This window comes from Astatotilapia calliptera, chromosome 13, assembly GCF_900246225.1.
Source record: "Astatotilapia calliptera chromosome 13, fAstCal1.2, whole genome shotgun sequence".
Lineage (NCBI taxonomy): Eukaryota > Metazoa > Chordata > Actinopteri > Cichliformes > Cichlidae > Astatotilapia > Astatotilapia calliptera.
In genome coordinates, this window is record NC_039314.1 from 20,517,628 (window position 1) to 20,540,905 (window position 23,278).

Consider the following 23,278-nt stretch of genomic DNA (forward strand, 5'->3'; position numbering starts at 1 on the left):
CAGAGGAAATGGATATGGTGGTGCTGTTTATTTTAGCATGACTGCTGAAGACTGGATAGTTTTATACTGAGAATCTTGAAGAGACATGTCATGCTCAAGTTTGTGAACCCTCCCAACCCTGTGAATTAAATAACAGTCTGAGCAATAAGCTATCAGAACTTTTTCTGCAATTTGTACTGTTGAAATTAGACTTCTCTTTCTTAAATTGAGCTATTTTAGGGATTCAATAGTAGTTAAACTTCTTAACACTCACAGACAATGGAGCTTCATTGGTCAGGCCCACTTAAGATCAAAGTGGGCTGTATGTGGCCCACGATGTAAAATGATTTTGATATCAGTAGCATTAGCGTGTGCCATTAAATGATCAGTGTGTGCAACCAGTAGGACGGAGGGGTGTTGTTAAAAAAAAAAAACAAGCAATATGTAGCTGTGATTGGATAGCTTTTCAGGTCCGAAATTTCTCGAAGACAGAGCATGGAAACTACCACAATAGTGGTTTTGATCTACAGCACTTATCATCAAGCTTTCCAATACATCCCCTCCTACAGCGTGGGATTCCCCATCAGTATGTATTTACAACTCTCTATTCTAGCTCCACAACTGCATCCCACCACCGCAACACAAATAAACTTCCCACTAAATAAAGCCCTAAAAATATTAACCTACAAATCTGAATGTTTTTGGAATCCTCTCTAAGGAAAAAAAAAAAAGGAATTTCTGCAATATTAACCCTCTGAGTCGTCATTGTGACTCGCTCCAAACTAGCTCTGAACCCGAACCTGAACATTCCAAGAAAGTAAGTTGGAATGATTTCCACAGGAGAACTTTTCTGAACTTCAATATGAGCAATTAAGGCAACAACAATAACAGTAAAGGATAGTGTTGATTGGCATATGACGGGGTGGCAAATACAACAGTTACCTAGGCAACTGTTACCTGCAACACCCACTAGCAATTGACCGTCAGCTACAAAGGGATGTGTGCTGAGTGAATCAGTTCCTGTGTGGACACTCCTTTAACTTTAACTGGCACTTCCAGTCTCCTGTTTTTGCTACCGGCTGGCTTTTGGCCCAGGTTGCTCCTTTGGCCGCCCTTTAGGCCATTCAGCACCTTTCCAGAAAGAATCTCACACAGTTGGATGTACTCCAATTCAACCTCAGGGACTGCTTGCTCTGCTCTGGTAATCTGCTGTGCACTTGAGGGCCAAATTAACCACAACCTGCAGGAGGTGAAAAGCTGGTTCATGTGCCGCTACGCTGAGCTCACCGAGGCAGCAGAGCAGAACAAAGACTACAAGCCGGCTGCTCCAGAGTTGGAGTTCATAAGCACTCACACAAGAGGCACATGGATATACAGCTGTTATTTTCACAATTTAGTTAGCAAATATAATGTTTGCAAAGTAAAACTTCGGTGTTTATTTGTGATTAATTGAAATCTGCACCTGACATCTTCATGTCTTTGACTGTAATATTTAACATAGAGAGGGAGAGAAAGGGCGAGAGCAGGATGAAGACGGCAAAGAGACGGAGCAAAAATAAACAGGTAAGACAGGACGTGTAGTAAAATTCACTAAAAATTATAAAGCTGTGTTGTCCCGTTATCGATTGTGGATCCCCCACTTGCTCTTATAAATTATTATAAGGTTATATTTTTGCCATTTTTTAATTTCTAGTTGAGTGCGGAGGATAGAGAGAGGACAAAGGAGAAAGAAGGAGGCAGCAGATGGTGAAGTTAGCTGGAAAAACAATACTTGGGTTTCACAAAGTAGTTTTTCATTTATTTCATGGATGCTTTGTGTGCTTTCCAGCAGCACACTTAAAAAATGCCAGTGGATATTCTAAACAACGCATATTAATATGAATGGTAGTTTATTCAGGATTCATACCACTCTAAACATGGCTCAAACAGGATGACTGCCACTACACTGACGAAGAGACTTCAGATCTATTCTCTAGTCATAAAATTGGGATATACGACGATACTTCTTTCCTGACTGAGCCTTTGCCTCGGGTTTGATAACTAAAGCCTCCACCCTAAAATGGCTGGATTAGACTGAGATCTCCGACTATTCACTCGGCTTATTCTTAAACACTACAATAGGTCATCCAACCAATTAGGTTGCTTTTGAAGGTAACATGGTAAAGCAACTCCAACTGAATTGAAGTTTGCAAATGTGAAAAGGGCTGATGACATTTGCAAACGGCATATCTTTTTTAATTAATTAGAAGGCACTGTATGGATAACGTTATGATTGGGAGCTGAAACCCTCTAGAAGTTTGAACTAGAATCGCCCTGGGTTCAAGTATGACACACAAACTGAGGCACACACAGAAATTTCTGTTTGCTCCACAGCTCAGACTGAGGACACCCAGGAATACTTTATAGCTACGTTGTAGTACGTTGACTTTTACAGTCTTGATTTCAATTTCACGCAGTCTCTCCTCCAGTTTGTGTCATGGACAGTTTCACTATCTTGATTCTGTCTAAAGAGAACAACAAACTGAACGACTGAAAAAAAAGGAGGAAGACATGGGTGAAGCAAAAAATTCCATTTAAAAAAAAAAAAAAGGGCCAGAAAAAATTTTCAACATGTTTGAGCTCATTTTTGAACAAAGAAGAGAGAATAAGAGAGGAGTTCTGGGTTGAATAAGGTTTACAGCTCAGTTTCTCAAAGCTTAAAGTGTGAAGCTGCGTTATTGACCATCACTTTATTGGCAGACTACATAAGGAAGTGGTTTACTCTGGTTGCCAATTCTCGTAGAGAGCGGGCAACCACTCACCCTGACTTTTATGCAAGTTAAGAGCAATGAACAGCAAAAAACTGCAACACTTTCATTTGAGATACAAGTTATATGCTGTCAAAGTATATATGTTGCTACAGTGATGTGCAAAGATCTTGAGCCACCCCTCATTTCTTTACATTGCGCTATCAAGGAGCTAGAAATGTGTCATTCATTTAGTCCAGTCCTGTACTTGACCGTTTTCAGACCAACCTGCTTTTGTGTGTGTGTGTGTCAAAAGAATTATTCAAGCATAAAAAAGGCACCTAATTAGAGGTGTGTCTACACATATGACAAAACCTAGTTTAAACTATGTGTCTAGTCACTTTGTTACACATTTCAATAAATCCAATGCATCCATTTCTCATGTTTCTATTCCTAATAGGATAAAGAACTGAATAAAGATTTGAGGGATGGTACAAGACTTTTACATGTACTTTATCTCTTAACGTATTTTAGGTTCACATGCTCATACATGTTCTTGCACACCCTCCTGCCTCACTGCAAACTAAGTACAGTAAACAGTAACACAATATCTTCACACTGCTTTCCAATTTTCACTGGGCCATGCATCAGTATAGCAACCACCTGCCCTGGCAGCAAATTTATGCTGCATAAAAGTTCAGTTTTTCATCACCTCAAAGCTGCTATTTGGTGTCAACGTCACAGTCAGTGGACATCACCAAACGCCGTGCCTGTACAGGCCTTTTATTCAGTCAGTGATAAAAAAAATAAATAAATACAAACAATGACTGTGACAGCTCATATTCAAGGAATATCCTGAGACGTTGGCAAATACCTTAATCTCATCACGTATACAAAAAAGGGATTTGAGTTGTCACGTTCACAGCAAGCAGACCTGCACAACAACCCAATACACAATGAAAGCAGATCAATGAAGGTAATTCAACAAACCTCTAACATCACTGGAGCTGGGAGTGGAAATACAATTGAAACACAATATCTGGCTTATTACTCATAACTCCATCTATTTATAAGAAGTGAAAAACAACAGGAAGCACTCTCTACTGCAATCTTTATTTAGAAACAAACTACTACCTACTGCAACCATGCTGTCTAGGTTTTTCCCCTTTTTAGATTTTACCTACAAAAGCAATCCAGTGACTTACATAGATTGCTGTCTCAAACTGGGAATAATTATTTGCATGGGCAAATAAGAGCAGGAATCAATAACACAGGGAGATAAGGGAGACTTCAGTGAGGTACTGAGAGTATCAGGATTATAAATCCTTAGAATTTACAAAGAAATCCAATTCACACCAGAAGAAAGGGTGTTAAAAGGTCTCCAGATCTGTTGTCTTCACTGTGACCTGCTGTCTTTACACTCATTTTCCTTTCCCGCCACTCTAGCGGGAGCAGGAACAAAGCCTTTCTCCAGCTGCCCGTCTTTTCAGTTGGTTCAGGTGGTTTGGATGAATAGCAGACTGGCAACAGCAGCTCCATGACTGCACTACAGTCGGCACAGTTGAGTTGAAATACAAGGCAGTGAGTCAGTTTAGCCTAATCATTTCCTTCACATTAGCCAAAAATGATCTATGCTATATTCTGTAACCAAGAAGACTGGTTAAAGCTCAGGAAACAGGTGAAAACTTAACTCCCACTCTTACTAGTCACCCTGTGGTGGTCACAGCACCATCAGCTGTTCACTGGGGGGGGGGGAAGTTGCCATTCTGGCGCACTCTTCTCTCTGTTCAGGGGTCACAGAGTCACAAATAGACACAGATTCATGTGACCTGAAGCCAGGCCAGGAAAGACACTCAGTAAGGGAGAGAGCCTGCAACAGAACTACCCCCTATAAATCATCTAAGTATCACAAAACCACAAGAGAAAGAACCCCACAGGATGCCCACTCCCCTGTTCCAACCACACTTATGGTTTCAGATTACAACTGGCACGCTTAAGCGGTGAATGCATTCATTTCACCTGCTCATCAATTCATTTCATTAGCTCCTGTGTGATACCATCACGCACGTTGAAGAGCCCATTACAGCTGCCAACACACACACACACACACACACACACACACACACACACAACCAACCACGTGTCCAACGACTGATCACAAGGTTATCTAAAAATGTAGCACTGCTATATGCAATTCTTTCATTCGACAAGAGTTTCATTAGAGTCTTTTGTTTTTTAATCACAAAATTCGGGAAGAAGCTGCAGCAGTGGTTTAGATGTGTCACTCTCGTGCTGAGAGAAACAAAAACCGGCGAAATGCGAAGCGCAGGAATGAAAAAATGCGTTAAGAAACAGCGTTTTTTAGCACCACAATGTTTCCATTAGTCAGCCCTCTTCTCTAGCCGGACCGTCTGTGTCTAATTGCCGGGATAGAGCGCGAAAACGTGGCGCTAAATTTAATTTAAATCAACAAAGGACACACGCGGCCACGGAGTAACGAAAGCCCCGGTCAGTCTGCCTGTTTTTCTACCTCTTTAGATTATTTTAGGTATAAAAACGAACCACGGCCTCGTAACTTTAACATAACAGCACAAATCAGCATCCGATACAACAGCAACGTTATTTTTACGCTTAATCTGAAGGCGGTTTCAAACTACCGCGCATTTATGTGGCGATCCTTGACGATAAAGGTAAAATAAGCGTCTGTGAGTACAGACTAGCGCTCATTGACTGCAGTGTGATGTCTTACCTTACCGGAGTTGGTGGAGTTTCTTGTCCCCATCCACTCGTCTACTCAAATGAACAGACAGACACGCCTTCGTGGCATGATCATCACCCAATCATTTATCGCAAGTTTAGAACAACAAAAGGCGCACAGGGGACGAAAATAAGCCTGTTATTGGGTGGTAGCCCGCCAGGGTATAAAAACAAATATCTAAAATTAATAAATGAGCCCAAACACAACACGAAAGGATCCTTTTGTCACAGTCTGTGAGTTTTGCTCCGAGCCTTTAAGTTTTCTGCATTGTTTTTAATTTGTAGTTCAGGCTTATTCGTTTCAGACAGTGTTTCATCGAGCTTTTTCGTTTCAGCACTATCCGCAGGGGCGGATCTAGAAGGGTGGCACGGGGTGGCATGGGGTGCCACCCCATGCCACCCCATGCCACGTTTTTTGTGTGATTTCAAATCAGTTTTGTTAATACAGTATGTCAGTGAAAAATAACTGACATAACTAAGGTTATTTTTTTCCTATTTTTTTGTTAAACACTTCCCATTTACACTTACTACAATGATTTGACATGCTCAACTACAACTACTAGATACAACCTTGCAGCTCAAGATTATTAATATATAACATAATAAACAAACAAACTGCTGTGTAGTAGAAGGCTGTTATATTAGCTTTTCCTCAATAAGCATATTTTGACACTAGTCAGGTGTAGTTTTTTCATAAACAATGAATAAAAAAATTACTCATAAGAAAGTGTTTCTACACTGTAATTCTATTTAAAAGGAAAAAACGGAAAGAATACAATTTATGGAAACACACTATAAAATGTTATGGCTCGGCAAGTCAACTGCACTTTCAAAATCATCCCTGAATGGCACGCCGTGAAGCCTAACCAGTGACGAGGCGGAGGAAGCTTGAGTATTCGATGTGGGACGACAATAAAATGTCATCTGCCACCCAAGACTTTCTGGATGTGTAATGCCAATGTCTGTGACTGTTTTTGAAACATCTCTGATGAGTAATCATATCACTACTGATGTGACCAGCACAACCATAAATGTGGCAATTATATCACTCTAAAGAAGCAGCTTGTGGTACAAATGAAACCAAGTAATGCAAAAGTACTTGCCACAGCACAGCATGGTTTTTCTTTGTTTTTGCTACAAGAATTCAGAACTTCAAAATAACAACGAAAAAAACAAAGTAAGCAAAAATACCACCAACTAAATATATTCTATAACAAAGCAACCACCTTTTGCTTTGATAACACCTTTGCACAGTCAGCATCATAAGCAAGTCTTGAGGGAGTTTCCACATTTGCTGAGCAAGAAGCACGAAACAAAGTTTCTGCAAGGCACCATTACATAGATTGGAAGTGATGCAAACAGAGATAAATCCATGTTTGAGTGATGTTTCAACTTTGGTCATGAAAACCCATCAGCTGCGATTCTCCCATAGAGGAAGAAAAGGAATTTAATGTGTCTTCTACTTGAAGCCTGAGAAGCAATGATTCAGAATTCAATCACAAAGTTCGACAATCCTAATGAATGTATTCTTTGATCCTATTCTCTGATGTAGACAGAAATCAGTACATAAGGCAAAAACAGAGTTTGTACAGTTATAATTTTTGAAAGAGTTTGAAAGTCAATATTTGGTATGAGCACCTTTACTCTTCAGCACTGCCATTCTTTTAGACAAGCTTTCTAGTAATTTCTTAAAGTAGTCTTCGGGAATACTTCTCCAGGCTTCTTGAAAGACAATTAAAGCTTTTCTTTGAATGCTGGCTGCTTTTTGCTCCGTTTTCTATCAAGATGATCCCACACTACTTCAGTAATGTCAAGTTTTGAGCTCTGCCAATCCATGACATGACATGCAGAAAAATAAACCTGTTGCCAAAAAAGACATTTTTCAGATGGTATCAGTGGTTTAAAATCAAACCCTTCTTTCTGCATTCCCAGCTCCATCAGTTTTGACAAGATCCCCAACACAACAGGCTGAAATGCAGCCCCACACCATGACAGAGCCTCCATCATATTTTACAGATGCTATAAACACTCATTGTTGCACCTCTCCTCACCTGGAGGAGGTGAGGAGAGGTGAGGTCAGTTCCTTGATCATTAATATGCAAATATTCATGACTACTGATCAACAACCACTGATCTTTTGGGATTTCCTTACCTGGATGATTGAGCTTGCATCAAAATGGTTTTCTCAAATGTTTTAAGGATAGATGTTACTGAGAAATATCTAGTTTTAGCTAATATAGCTCCTTGGGAATCACCTTGTTGGGGCAACCACTTTTTAAAATCAGATTTTGCCATGTGCCATGAGTTCGGCACATTTTATGCTTGAGTGATTCATAGGTCTGTGTTAAGTGGTTTAACAAACAAAACAACATTCTGGTCAGATACAAAGACTGGACTGACAGTGAGTAAAAAAGCAGCCAATATCCAAAGACAAAGATCTTCAGAGAGCCTGGATAACTATTGCCCAAGACCCCTTCAGAAAATTACAAGAAAAGTCTGGCTCCTTGGAAACAAAATAAAGAAATAAGAGGTATCTCAAGAGTTTTGCACAGTACTGTATTTCCAAAGCAGCACAATACAAATAGTTACCAGTAATTAATTTGGTGTTAAATATGGAGGGAGTTGATTTAATTAAAAATGTACAATCAATTATTTACCATGCATTACTATTATTCACACTAACCTACAGTATTTTCGAATGCAAAGACATTAGGCACAGGAATTTTCCCTGAAGGCCAAAGCTGACTAAGTTTAACAGTCTGAGGCATATAGAGAAGGGCAAATCACCCACAGACAAGATTAGAAAGCCTATTTAGTATTCCTAAAGAGCTGTATTTGTGTAAAACAAAAAAAAATGCCGAAAACATTTTTTTTCCCTTGTACTAGAAGAACTGAGTCCAGTTTTTGTCGTGATCAAAAGCTGGAAACAGATGGAATCGGTTATTGCTGTTGTGCAACACTTTGGCCTGCTGTATCTCTAAATAAAATACAAACATCTTACAGAATCTTTTAGAGTACAGCTTGTCTCAAGAGTGTGCAAAAAGAGACACCAGCATATAATTTCATCATAAAACGTGGGCCGTTGTTTGTGGACATTTTTGTGTCGAGTCTGGATACACTTAACCCTGTTTACTCATATAGTTGTGGTAGGTACACAGTCATCCACACCCTGTCTCCCCTCAGTCTAAAAAAAGCTTGCGGCGGTTTCGGACAGAAACCATCTGTGACGGAGAACAAGTCTGTCTGCTTCCCTGCAAACCCAAACCCAGTGAACGACGAGCTGAGCAAAGAGGACTGAGGGTCCACTGTCTCTCTCTCTCTCTGCTGGTGTGAAGACACAAAACTGCACAGCATTTCCATCACTGGCCTTTCAAATGTATTTTTGTAACTATATATGTCTGTGGCTTGTTTATTGGCTTGTGTAGCCAAAGAGGAAAGTCGGTTAGCAGCTTGTCAGTGCTGTAAGGCACAAACTTAACTGGGTTTTTCCATGAAGAGGACTGAGACTGCCAGGGAGAAGGAAAATAAAAGAAAGGAAAAAAAGAGAATATGGGTTCTATGAGAGACTTCTTTCATGAGGCAATGTTGAGCATGAACGCAGAGATATCTGACGGGTAATGTGGGAAAGATAAATGCAGGTGACGACCAGAAAATTGGGGCAGAGAAAACAGCAGCAACTGTAACCCAACGGGTGTGCGTGTTTGTGGTCTTTGGCGAAAACTGACTCCTTTGGAGCGCCTGTGTGACATCTGGCAGAGGCGGTTTTAGCCTGCACAAGCTGAACATGCAGCCAAAGCAACCTTTCATATTGTCAATGAGAGCCTGAAAAAACAATCAATGGCCTTCTTCTTTTTGTTGTGTCGCTGTCAGATGAAATGCTTAACCCCTTCGCTTCCCGCTGACCCACGAACAGCTTCCTTGTTTTGCCATTTTTAGAACAAAAGTTAAGCAAATAAACATCACACGTCTAATTCGAGAACATCTTGTGAAGTTTGTGGCATAAGAGGTGCACGCAGAGAGAGGAGGAGGGCATGACGTGAATAGGCTGGAAGTGGCTTTCTGACCACATACTGAGATTTAAGAAGACAGTGGTAAAGAAAGGAATCCCAACGGATGGCCTCTAAACCCCCGAATGGCTTAGGAAGCAGGGTGAAGTAAGCTCTCTACTGGAGGATGAGGATTTTAAGACCTGGCTCCATTTTTAGGGTTTAAAACTTGGACTGAAGTGATAAAGACAAACAAACAAAGAAAAACTCCTCACAAAGATATGTGAGAGTGGAATCCCTGTTTTCATTACCTCAGAAGCCCCTTCAAACTCCCAACTGAGTGCGAGTCGTTGCAAGGGTCACGCGGTACTATGAAATCCCTGTCACAATGGACCATCAGCAAATCTGCTACTGCACAGACAAGGAATTCCCCTCAATCTGGAGGTGCGTTGAGGGACAGGATTTTGAAACAGTCCATTATGGGATTTACATCCAAATCCAGAAAATTTAAAACTGGCATTAGTCCCAAATTGTGCAACTTGAAGAGTTGCTGCTCACATTCTTCTGTGTGACCATGAAATAAAACAGAAACCATCAGACTTTAATTTGCTGAATTCCCTTAAATCACTTCTTCATATATCACTAACTTGGTATGTATAAGTGTTGATAAAAGCTTATCTAAGCGTATCTGAAAAATGAATCGCTCCTGCACATAAAAATGATCTTTTCCATCAATCACTGAGCTCATTTTTCATTTCAGGATGGACAAACAGGTGTGCACATTTATACGAAACTGGAGACAGAGAACAGAAGTTATTTATGTCAGTTTGAGCAGGTTTTAACCTTCCACTGAATGCTGTTAAAATGTATGAATTACATGATGTTAAAACAAAGAAATGCTTCATTTTACAAGGTGTGTTTGTTCTGTACACAGAAATTTTGAGTCCATCCATGTGCAATGAACACACACGGAGAAGGCAGCGGGGAGAAGTCGGGGGGTTAGGTGCCTTACTTAAGAGCACTTGACACGTAGATCTTCTGAGATAGCGGGAACCCACCCACAAATTTCTCACACCACTCTCAGTCACAGTTGCCCTCAAAAAAACAGTTGCGAACAGTTGCGAGTCTGTTCTGCACATGCGGAGGCGGAGGCTGTGTGAGTGTGCATTCTTGTCATTTCTACATTTCTATTATCCTTAAAATTAATTTGTGTTGTAGCAGATTTGTTCTGACGACAGGACAGAGACCAGTTCTCTGGAAAGAGCTGCTGTTATCCCAGGAAATAAAGTGGTACTAAAAAAAGCCCAGAAGTATGGAAACTGGAACCAACAAACAATTAATTGCTTTATTCCACAGTTCATAACAAATGGCAAGTGCTTCTCAGGCATAACAGGTCAACATTTAATACATTGAAATGTTTGCAGTGCATTTCAATCTAGGGTTTTAATCCCAATGTGGTGTAAGGAAGGTGTCAGCAACCTGCAGCTCTGAACCCAGATTCTTAACGTGGCTTTATCTGATTTCATCCTTAAGACTGCTGGCTTACAGGCATGGTTAATATGCAGCTGGAGTTAATTCTAAATTAACTGAAGAAATCCTTCATTTTACAAGGGGTTGGGGGTCTAGGTGCCTTACTTGAGAGAAATTGGCCCTTTATTTTAGACTCTTAACCAGTCTGTTGTAGGGCTAACACACCATTGAGTCTCACACCTACATCCAATTTAGAATCACCACTTAACCTAACATCTAACATCCATATCACTGGACTTCTGTAGGAAGCCAGAGTAAGATGCAAACTCTGCAGGGTCCAGGACCTTCTTGCAATGAAGCAGCAGGGCTAACCAGTGCACCACCATGCAGCCCCTAAGCACAAACCAACATTCAAGAATATTAAACAGGAACTAAAATCTCAAAGCATCACGAGTCCCAGGTACCAAGACTTCAAGCCATGAGTTACATTCACGTATCATCATCATCGTTCAGATGAGAATTGCAGAAAGATAGAAAGGTATAATCGGTGACCAACCGAACACAAAGCAAGAACTGTGTGACACACAAACCAACCTAAAAAAACATCCACGTTTTCCCTCACTCATTCTAGAACTGAATCCATCCAAGCACTATCATAAAAAGCCTTCCCACAAAGCTCTATATTGGCTAATAAGAAGCACTAAAAACATGCTCTGTGCATCCCTGATTAAAGCTCCTCCAGCAAGTCTCCTCTGTCCTTCTGATGCAATCTAGGAACTGATTGCATCCAACATGACACACTGAAATTGCTTTACGTGTCACAGGCAAGTAGACAGAGGGAACGAGGAGGCACAAATTAGAGATGACGAAAGCGCTCTGCCTCTATGTCAAAACTATGCAAACAGTGTCTGAATATCTATCTATCTATAAGGTCAGTCAATTGTAAGTGAGCTAAAAGTGTGTTTTCATGTAGAGAAAAGCAGAAACTGCACAGAAAAAACCCCACTTAAAAACATAAAATCCCTGTTTTTATGTGGGCACTAGCTAACTCAATCTGTGATGTCACAACATGTGTTTTTCATAACTGCTTAACAAGGTTAGTGTCTTTGAAATTGTTGAATCCAAAGTCTCCATGCCCAGTTTTACTATGAACTAACCGCACAGACATTCACCACGACACACACAACAAATATTAAACTGCAGTAAATGTGAGAAATCTCGCGATTCTGCACATGATCTGAACTGCAGCTGAAGTCCATGACTGCATGCGTGTAAACGTATATGTGTTTGCATGCAGCCGCCTGTGTTTTCTTTGAGTATCTACTTACATAACATCATCTGTGAAAACAGCTCAGGAAATCTGAATTCCCCACTGACAGACAGCTGTTACAAGACTTTAGGTCCGGAGTACATTTGGCTATCAGATCATGACCATCTATAGATCTACTCTTCTCCTTGATGTTGTTTGCCACTCTTCTTAATGCCATCAGTTTTCGCCCAGGCCCTGCTTTACATCTTATCAGGAGCTTACAGCCATCCTGTTGGTCTGTCCCCATAAGGGAAAATAATCAAGCAGAGGTAACCAGATGCAAAGGCTTTATTTTTTTAACATTTTGGAGGTCTGTTTTCTGTGGTGTGGTTGCCCATTTGAAACCCAGTACTCAATTGTTCTTGATTTCCCAGTCTTATTTAACCTTGACTGTTTTCATCTCCCTCCACTTCACACACAGGCCATCTGTTGAAACCATAATGGAAACAAAGGCACACTTGAGGCTGTAATTGCTTAAGAAATGTGTTTAGTGAAATTATATTTTCACAGTGGCACAGCACATAATTTCAGACTGTCAGAGTCAGGTGATGAGGCTCTCTACAGTCACTTTAAAAAAAAAAATTGCAGTTCTTCAGTTTCACCCTGGATTTCAAAGGATTAGTAATGGAGTCAGATATTTATTTAAACTATGGAAATTTTCTGCATAGTTTATCCAGAACATTAACAATGAATTGCAGTTCATGTTCTGCATGAAAATACAGAGTTTTTTCTGTGCTTGGTCTTAGGAATTCATATAAAAATGTTGTTTTCACTCGCTGGGCCCATGTCCTCATTTTCGGTTTGTCAGCGTCTTAGTAGGTAAAGGTGAATGGCTTGGACATGAATTGAGCTGCGGTTTGGGGAAAGCCTCGAAGGGGAATGGCTCCCGGGCCTGGCAGATCCCCATGTGCCAAAGAGAATTGAAGAAGTTAAAGAATTGAAAAGGGGAGGGAGGGTGGGGCACGTAAATGAGAATGAACAGCTTGTAGAACTGGGGGAACTTATATAGATGAGAACTGGAAGGAGGGTGTTGGAGGCAGCTGCTAAAGTTCATTTTTAATTGTCAAAAAAGTAAAATTAAAATTGCTGGTTACAATAAGCCTGTGTGTGTACGCAATGACTGCAGAGCTCCAGTTAGTTAAAAAACTGGATGCACTTCCAAAAGTATGAGTATTTTCCTCAGTCTCCTGACTAGTCGTGGTGTTGTAGAGCTTTATATTCTACTTCCATCTGAGAATAGTTTGAAGCATCTACAAGGATGTCCAAACAGAGTGGAAGTGTGTAGGATGTGTGGGCAGGATTGGTAGAAAAGTAAAGGGACACCTTTGTGGTCAGGCTTTATTCTACGTGGCCATCCTTCCACCTTTCCCAACCTCTCGGTCCTTACCAACTATATCCAGCATAGAGACAGTTACAACCGTGGGCCTAAAGAACCGTATCTCTGGTTGCTTTCTTTCAAAATTTTATGTCATAATCACTGATCACATGAGTGCTCCTTGATGGCAAGAAGAGTCTGGATGGTCAGAGGAGTCATCAAAAAAGCAAAGCTATACAACGGCGCAGTATAAAGTGATAAAAACAGATTTATTCTGTTTTATGGAGAAAAAAAAAACAAGACTTTGGTGATATTGTTCAAGGTTCAAGGTTCTTTATTTGTCACATACATAGTTATACAAGTATAACACACAGGTAGAGGAAGAACATATATACATATATATATATACACACATATATACACACATATATATATGTATATATATGTATATATATATATATATATATATATATGTATATATATATATACACACATATATATACATACATATATATACATACATATACATATATATATATACACACATATACATATATATATATACACATACATATATATATATACACATACATATATATATATACACATACATATACATATATACATATACACATATATACACATATATATATACACATATACACATATATATATATACATATACACATATATATATATACATATACACATATATATATACACATATACACATATATATATATACATATACACATATATATATATATACATATATATATATATATACATATACACACATATATATATATACATATACACACATATATATATATACATATATATATATATACATACATATATATATATATACATATATATATATATATATATATATACATATATATATATACATATATATATATATATGTATATGTATATATATATATATATATATATATATATATATATATATATCACTGACCCTTTTTGAAATAAGTTTAAACTTGAAATTTTATTTATGATAAAATAAATGATAAATGATTATTAAAAAAATTACAGAGTTTTGGGCACAAGCTTTTCAACTTTTGAAAGGCGGCATTTAAGAAAGACAGCCACTAGCTTAAAGAGAGGTAGAAGGACACTGTAACAGCTTGTTTCACACTGAGGATGAACTGTAGGCTGGCCTTTATTTGCTCGTTAAGCTGACACCAGATCCCTCAGCTGCGTGTGGACCACATGGCAGTGTGACACTTGATGATTAAGTGTGAGGCATCTGCCACATGCATAGCCAAACAGTGACTGTGAGACGTGTCATGGTCACCATCATCAATGCATCTCAAACAGAGATGTGGGAAAGGTTCAGTTCTACAGTTTTTCATTTATTATTAATAGATAATGAACAAAAGAAGCATGTTTATCATATATTATATTGTGTTTGTTTACATGACACCTCTACTCTCTTTTAGCCTCAAGTTGCACTGCTGAGACTTTGACCACAAGTGGCATGACATCATCACACAGACGATCATGCAACAGACCCCGACATCTGTCAACAATATCATTATTTGGAGGCGGAGTTAGCATTTTGCAAAAGCATTGTTTGATAAAGGTGTGATATGCTTTTAAATGTTTAAGGAGGATTTAAGATCTCAGTAAATCAGAGATAAAAGACTAAATGATGCCTCAAGGATTTTAATTTTTTCCAAAAGGTTTTTTAAAAAAACTGAATATGAAACAAACAAAAACAAACAAACAACGCAACAGTATCTAGAATCTAACAACATTCATTTTTGTAAAGAAAATAAAGATAAACATTCTCTTTTTATACTGACCTTGGATTTATCTATTGTTTAGGATGTTTTAATAGACGGACTTATAGACATTACCCAAAGGAGGTGAAAGTCTTTTACCTGCCAGCTCCCAGCTAAAAAACTATGTCATGTCTGATTGCACTGACGTGAGAACACTCCAAGTAATGGGGCACAGAATAAACCAGGGAATACACGCAAGAGTGAGAATACTACTGATGCAGCTAGTCTCCTGCTGTGTGCTACATATGAGGAAGGACGAAAAAGGACACTGACTCTTCAAACATATTTAAACAGCTACAGACTGGAGAACACTCTTTATATGATGTAAAGATACCAAAACACAGGAAAGCCTGCTTTGCCCTCTTATGCATGCAACCTTGTCGCACTGGTGTGCAATGAGCTTGTGGTTGTCTTGCAGTCTAGCCTGGTTGCAAAATGTTTTCAGAATTAAGGAAACCATAAACCTCAAAAGACGTATACTGTGTGCTGTATGCGTGTATCACAAAATGGCATGCATATATCAGTCTGCAGATTTAGATATGTTGGGCAACAACATTATTCACATGACTTGAATGTTTTTTGAGTAGACCCAAGTCATCTAGTAAGTCATACATTTCTATCAATAGCCTCAGAATTGTTTCTCTTTCTTCTAAATCTTAAACTTAGTATTTCCCAGATCTTTGGGTAAAGCTTTGTAGTCCAGATCAAAGAAACTGGGCTTAATTTCAGTGCAAGTGAGAAGAGAAATTACAGTCAGCCTTGTGCCTGTAATCCATTTAGTTTTCGCCCTTGGCTCACTCTTTGTGTGTGGTCTTGACTCTTGCTCATTCTCCACAAATGTCCCAATTATACCACAGTATCAAAATCAGCCCTGTCCTTTTCTTTCATCTTTTCTTTCTTTTTTCTTTTGAGGAAAAGCAGCAGCAGCAGCAGCAGAAAGCTGTGATCCTGGTGTAACGGAAACCAGATTCACAGCACTCAACATGGCATATCAGAATAAATACCTCGTACCAACTGTCAACCTTGGTGGTGAAGAAGTGATGATTTAGGCTTGTTTTGCAGCCACAGTCACCATTTTTTGTAAAATTATTCTTCACAAATCTGATATAAGATCGGATTAGGAATGTCTGATAATTATCTGAATTTCTGCTAGTGTTTTCTCAAAGTGTGTAAAAAGCCTTTTGCTCTGTTATTTACTGGCAGTTTACTTTGTGGACACTGAAAACAACAAATTTGAAGCTGCCTGGAAGTTAAACAACGTTCCAATGTTAGCTGAAAGATTTAAATGGCAAACATATGTTTCTGATTATTTCGAGGAGTTTCCCTGAACTCTCATCATTGGTATGTTATGGGTATGTTATGTAATCGTAACTTCTATCTTCACATGAAAAAACATGAAGCAACTACCTCATTTTTATGAAATCTACTTTGCTTGACCAGCAACGAAGACAAATAGGCGTGAGCCTTAGTTGACAAAAACCAAACGGACCTCAGTTTGCTCAACTAAACTCAACAAACTTCTGTGTTTGTGTAAAATATGCCTTATTCGACTTCTGAAAAAAAACCTGAGATTATTTACTGATGAAACTTAATCAGACCACATTCCTGGGTATTTTCTGCAGAAATACGCTCAGGTTATTTGTAATCTCAGACTTCTTTATTTTTAGTGACTGTAGAAGCCCTCTCAGTTTAGTTCAGACACCCTCCTTTTGTCCCTTTTGTTTCTATAGTAAGTTAATCATAATATCCATCATGGAAGTCTGTATACATACTAACAGCTTTGTGAAGTTGTAGTTACATGTTAACCAGTACTTAACTAGTGATACACTGTTATCAATGCAGATGTTTAAAATAACTAGCTGACTGCAGTTTCACTTTTTCTGTTTCTTGCTTTTGTTTTTGTTGGTATTTACTTTGTGATAATGAACTAAATAAACCTTCTTTAGATGAGCACAACTAATTGTTTAAAGTCTTTCAGCACTTAATCATGCTTATTTTGAACATTTCACAAAGACAAAACTGCCCTAAAACATTTCAACAAACAACTGCTCTTGCTAATGGTAAAACAACACTGCAGAAAGCAGTGTCACCTGAGTATGTTAGCACACAAACTAGCACTACTTACAGTAGACTGTAAGTGAGATGCACAAGGTCAGCAACAATACTGAGGTTTTGGGTGTTTAAATGATCCACGGGTTCAAAGTGCGCAAAGAAAATATGCCCCACACCCTTACACTACAGGCACTAGCCTGAACCTTTGTTACATGCCAAGATGGATCCATACTTTCATGTTGCTTACACTAAATTCTGACTCAGCCGAATGTCGCAGCAGAAACTGGGACTCATTAGATCAACATCCTATTGTCTAATTTGTCTAATCTGTTTCAGAGATGCTCTTCTGCAGATCAGCAGCTTCTACAATACTCAGACCAACAACCATGCTACATTCACAGTCACTTAAATCCCCATTCTTGCTCATTCAGCAGATCATCTTGACCATGTCTACATGCCTAAATGCATTAAGTTGAACAAGTGTCCCTAACAAAATGACCATAAAGTGTACATTAAACAATAAGTAGACATCTGAAGCGGTTTGTGCCACCAAAGATGAAGAAAGGTTTGGAGGTAACCAAAGACACTGGGATCCTCCTCTGGGCCATGTCAAAGCAGGACAGGATTTCCTTTCCTTTGCATTTATTTCAACTGTTGTTTTCATGAAACTGTGAAGGACATTTCCTTCTATTTCACCAGTTAAATACATAAACAGATTGGTTTGTCTCTACAAAATAAAGTCAGTTGTGTTTAAGACCTTGATTCGGTTTTGGTTAGTCCACTGCATCATGTTACCCTGCTGCACACTCACACTACGTGCTGTTCCACCCCCGTCTGATTTTCAGATTGAACTTTCTAATTATAGCTGCATAATTGTCTCAGGGCATAACGTCCTGGTAGGAGATCAAAATGAGAGAGCTGCAGAAAAGGACAGTAAACTGGGCTCAGTTAATAAGGTGCTGAAGGCCGGTTACAGAGCTAGTAGGGAGTTCAGCATCTTGCTCAAACTCACAATGATCCTCGGCTTCTGCAGTCTGTAATCTAATCACTTCTATCTATGTGCCTCTGTTACAAGAACAAGAGAAAACAATCAGGATGTCACATAGTTTTATTGTTTTCCTAATGAATAGGAAACTTACGGTAACAGATTTTGCAAACAAAGGCCCATTAACTAGTAAAGTGCTACTCACTGGGGTGTTGCTAAAGTGGGGACATGGGGTGGGGGTGGTTTCTTTTCCCCCTGGAATTTGATTGACATCCCCTCCCAGTTTCCCCCAGAATTGTTTTATCAAATCAGTGCAAGTGGGAAAAACTACAGGAGGGACGAGGAGGTCTGGATCCAGTGATCGGGTTCACTGCTTAAAGTACCACTCCCTAAACTCCATTACATTTCAGATGTCAGCCTAAAACTCTGTTCTACAACTGAGCAGAACAAAACATGCTTACAGTTGCAACCAGACTGCACTTTGTTGAATCTTGGCTGCTATGTTCTTATAGGTCAGCTGCATCTCCGAATGCATGGCTAAATTATGGAAACCGGTAATGTTTTTAAACCTCCGAAGGAGGAGGAGCAGGAATAGCTGACACCCGATGATGTTTTAGTGATGTTTATGGTTTTGTATGGTTTGGGGTTTTTAATAATCAGCATATAGGAAATGTAGTTCTCCTTTAATTGGCAAGTCTATAAAATAACTGAACATTAGGAGCGGCATGAGTTCACAAAGCTCTGCGGTCATCTTGCCTTTATCTTTTGTCAAGTTCAAATCCAAATATTTTCAGTTTCAGTGAGATAAGACTGAGAACAAATCAATTCTTCTAATGATCAACTACATTTTTGATGACTGTTTTCGAACTGAGAACATCAGCTCCAGTGAGGATGTAACCTGCTCCTCTTTACATGCACAGCTGTGTTCACTGCAGGAGAAAACCAACAGACCATATTATCACTGAGAGAATAGCAGCTTTCTCAAAGCCACAGGAGCGCTGATATGCAAGCAGCTTTAAAGGTGCAACACACTCCACCAACATTATAGCAAGCACACAGAGGACAGGGAGAGAGAGAGTCTGAAATGGTGTGTGAGCACTGAAAACACCAGCCAAATGTTCACATGATACAGTAGTGTTTTTAGATCAGTGGGGTCTATTCTCGGAGCTCTTTCATGTTATCTCCTGCTGCATAGAGTGTGTGTGTGAGTATTTGAAAGGAGGGATCTCCATTCTCACACTGCCACCTGCTGTGGCGCCTCAACTCAAACCGTGCACAAGTCTCAACCTCTGGCCTGCACCAACGTTGAGTCCAAACGAGTCATCTTTCAACTTCCTCTGCAGCTATCACAACAAAAACGCGGGGTTTGTGTGGACTGTTCCACAGCTATTCCGCCTCACATCAAAATTCGAGTACAGCTCTCTGCCCTCAGTCACGCGTCATCTGGCGCACTTTCAGCACCATGCGCAGCATTTGACCTTGTCACCGGTTCTGCTGGAGTTTCACCAGCTCGTCCCAAACAGACAGGAACACAGACTTACCTAATGCAACCAGCCTGCGATAACCTCACATTCGAGCAGCACGGAGCTTTGTGGGGAACAGCGTTGACGCGTTCATTCGTCTGTTTTCTCTCGTCTCATTCAGCCGCGAAATTAGACCCTGTTCGTGCAGCTGGCACACATAGATGGGCTACTGACTGCAGGGTGGGGGTGGCAGGCGAAAGGGATTTCTGTGACTGGTCTAGATTTCGTCAAATAGCGGGCCAGGGTTTTTACAAATAAGCCACCAGATTATAATCCTTTTAAAACTACAACCAGAGCTTGATACTGGGTCAGAGAGAGAGAGGACACAGTTATCTAAGTATTCGTCCATGCATTTTGTCACCACAGTCTGTCTCACACTGTTGTGGACCAGCAGCCACCTACTCTTAACCATAAGAGTCTCATAAGAGTGTTAATTTATGCACTATTAATTGTATGCATCCTCCCAGGTCCCATGTATATCTTCTACATATACTGCAGCTGTCTGTGTTTAAAAGTAAACATGGCTCAAATCGTTGTAAAGACTTGGAAACAAATTAGATACACTATCAGTGAATATTTCGCAGGCATGTTCTGGATGAACATTTCGTGACTTTTTCATCGGGGAGTGCTGATAAGAAAATGCAACCCATATGGCATTATTTTCATTAAAAACACGGAGAGGTATTTATTGTTACAGAGTAGATGTTGCGAATCTGTAAGAAGTGAGAAATGTTTTAAGTAAATATTTTTTCAAAAAATAGCTTAAACCTGATATTTATGAGCGAAGTCCGGCGCAGAGATACGATTTCCCTTTCGGGATTAACTTGGTGATCGAGAAAGGAGGGTGTAATTTGAGAAATGTTTGCTTGAATTAGTGATGGTATATTCTGAAACTCACCAATAAATTAGAAGGAAATCATATTTATGGTTGGGTTTTTTCTCACTTAATGTTGGATAAGAAATGTGCGCGCCTTCTGTGGATGCTTTACAGCACAGATGGTTTATTTTGTAACCCCGAATTCCATTTTTTATTCATGTTGCTGGTTTGTTATAAATAAAGTTACAGATGACAAAACGAGGCTTTGCTTGATCCAGCTCTGTGCAGAGAGCTGGGACATGTGAGGAAACAGCTTCTACCCCCAGCTGCAGCATCATCATCAGTTATTCTTTCTTCTTTGGAGCTCCTTTCATCTCAAAGGGTCCAGCATCTGATTTATATATTGCGGGATTAGCAAAAGAAGGTAAAAAAGAAAAGAAAAAAAAGGGGGTAAATGTGTCATGTGGCCTGCTTCAAGGTTTTTCCACAAACTGTCTTTGAGTTTATGCCATTTAAAACATCAGCAGCAGGAGCGAGATGAGACCTGCAAAACAAAAACAGAATGGTCCACCAGTATTCAGATATTTACTCAGTGAACTCACAGAAATATCTGGTGTGCTATTCACGGTGCATTTTCACAAATATGTGAACATGATGCAACTTATTTCTATTTGCCAACACTTATTAGTGTGACTATGCATGCATGTTTTATTTCACACGTTTGCTGTCCTCCTCCACACCAAACCCAACCTAACAGTGGGCGATCGTGTGTGAGGCAGAGCACATCTCTCCTCATCCACAACTGGATTCCCCTTAAATGTTCGTCCTGTGTGTTTCCTTCATTGGACGGGATGGAGAGTAACTCACTGACCCTGTTATGCAACCCTGGGTTTGTAAAATTCCTGATCATGGCTGAATCCCAGCTCAATTCAAAGTCTTATTACTATACTCAGTGCACAATACTACTTCTCAGATACCCTGCAGACACACACACAAACACACACACTGAGAAAAGCATAACCCTTCTTCTCATGAGCTCAACTGTGAGACACGTCCTGACCCACATAAGGAAAATTCCTCCAATTCCCTTGCGTAAGTTTCACATAATTTAAATCGCAGGAGATTAACCACTTGACTGTTTTTTTTCTCAACAAGGTATGGGAGGATTATATCAAATAACCTTAGTTAGGATCAAACACTGCTGCTATATAGAGACTATACACTCTTACTTACTGTAGCTCAGACTGTCTATATGAAGTAGTGGTTGAAGCACATCAAGCCACGTCAGGGAACTGTAAACAAATTATCTGGTGAGGTTTGAGCCACTGAGTCTCCATTTGGGCTGGACATGAACAGACATGTGGGAAATAGTGTCCAAGGATCCAGTGGTGTCTGCTGATGATCCCGTGTCTTTGTGGGTGGTTGCATAACCAGATTAGGGCAGTTAGTTTTAGGCTCTGGGGTCACTGGGGCCTGATTATGCTCTTTAGCTTTTTCAATCTGAATCGCCTGAAGCAGCTTCCCAAACACTGAGATTCCTGAATGTGCTGCTGTTCTGTGTGAAACTTTTAGGCCACATGGAAGAGATTCTCGGGAAAGGCCTAAAAAAAGGCTTAACAAGTTCCTGAACAAGTCATAGATGATGGCGAATGTAGCTTTCCAGCTGCTGTTCTCAAGAGTGAGTGATTAAAATTGAAAAATGAAAGCTCTAGAAAAAATATAAACCATGACAGAAAAAACATTTGAGGAGTAAATACCAAGTTTAATAAAGGTTTTGAAATCAATGCATGAACAGAGTTCATTTAGTTGACTAAGATGTGCTACATGTCATGATTAAGCAGGATTGTGAGGCAAGCTTAAATACAACAATTGAAATGTTCAAAAATCAACTACTGGAGGTGGGAAAATATATTTTCTTACACCGACTGAGACGTTGGATAGATAAATAAAGGTTCTTGCAGTACCACCTAGTGGTGAATTATTTTCTTCTCAGGCTGGACAGAGGTATGCAAAAAGTAAAGTGGGTAAACGCTTCAGGGTAAACTCCATTATTAACCAATCAAAACACACACAAGACACTGCACAGCACACTCTCTGTGTTGTAAACTGGAGGTCATATATATCACTCAGTCTAAAAAATAAAGGACTTTTTCTTTGCAACTGAACTGAATTATTTTGTCAGTTTGCACTATGCATGTGCACATCCTGAATTAATCAGTGATAACTTCTCTTGTAAATGTAAAACTAGTTAGCCTAGAAAAATGAGAGCACATGAGTACTAGCTACACTCATGGCTCACTGGATATTTTTTGCGTTTTGTTGCAGTTTCAGCCAGTCTGGCGCCTTGGTCACTTAAACCAACTTTGTTCCTCAGCTTTAACTTCAACAGGTTGTTTTGATTATATCTTCATGTCTAAATGCATTGAGTTGCTGCCATGTGGCTGATTAGATATTTGTGTTAATGAGCAGCTGAACAGGTGTACCTATTGCACAATGATATAATTCACTCCCAAATTTCCCAACCTGTGCTCAGTGTACAAACATTCAC

At 39.5% G+C, this 23,278-nt stretch overlaps 1 protein-coding gene across 4 annotated transcripts in view; it reads right to left on the bottom strand.

Annotated features, from left to right (window-relative positions):
• The window catches only part of LOC113034677 (equilibrative nucleoside transporter 1-like), a 40,218-nt gene extending 20,108 nt beyond the window's left edge, over window positions 1–20,110 (bottom strand). The window contains exon 1 of one of the 4 annotated variants that reach the window (XM_026189501.1): window positions 19,932–20,110. The gene's annotated coding sequence lies outside the window, so the exon portion shown is untranslated. Of the gene's footprint in view, window positions 1–5,362; window positions 5,429–5,454; window positions 5,805–19,931 lie in introns of those variants that run through there. The other 3 variants (XM_026189503.1, XM_026189502.1, XM_026189505.1) reach the window with 3 other exon arrangements.
• Window positions 20,111–23,278: the final 3,168 nt, after the last annotated feature.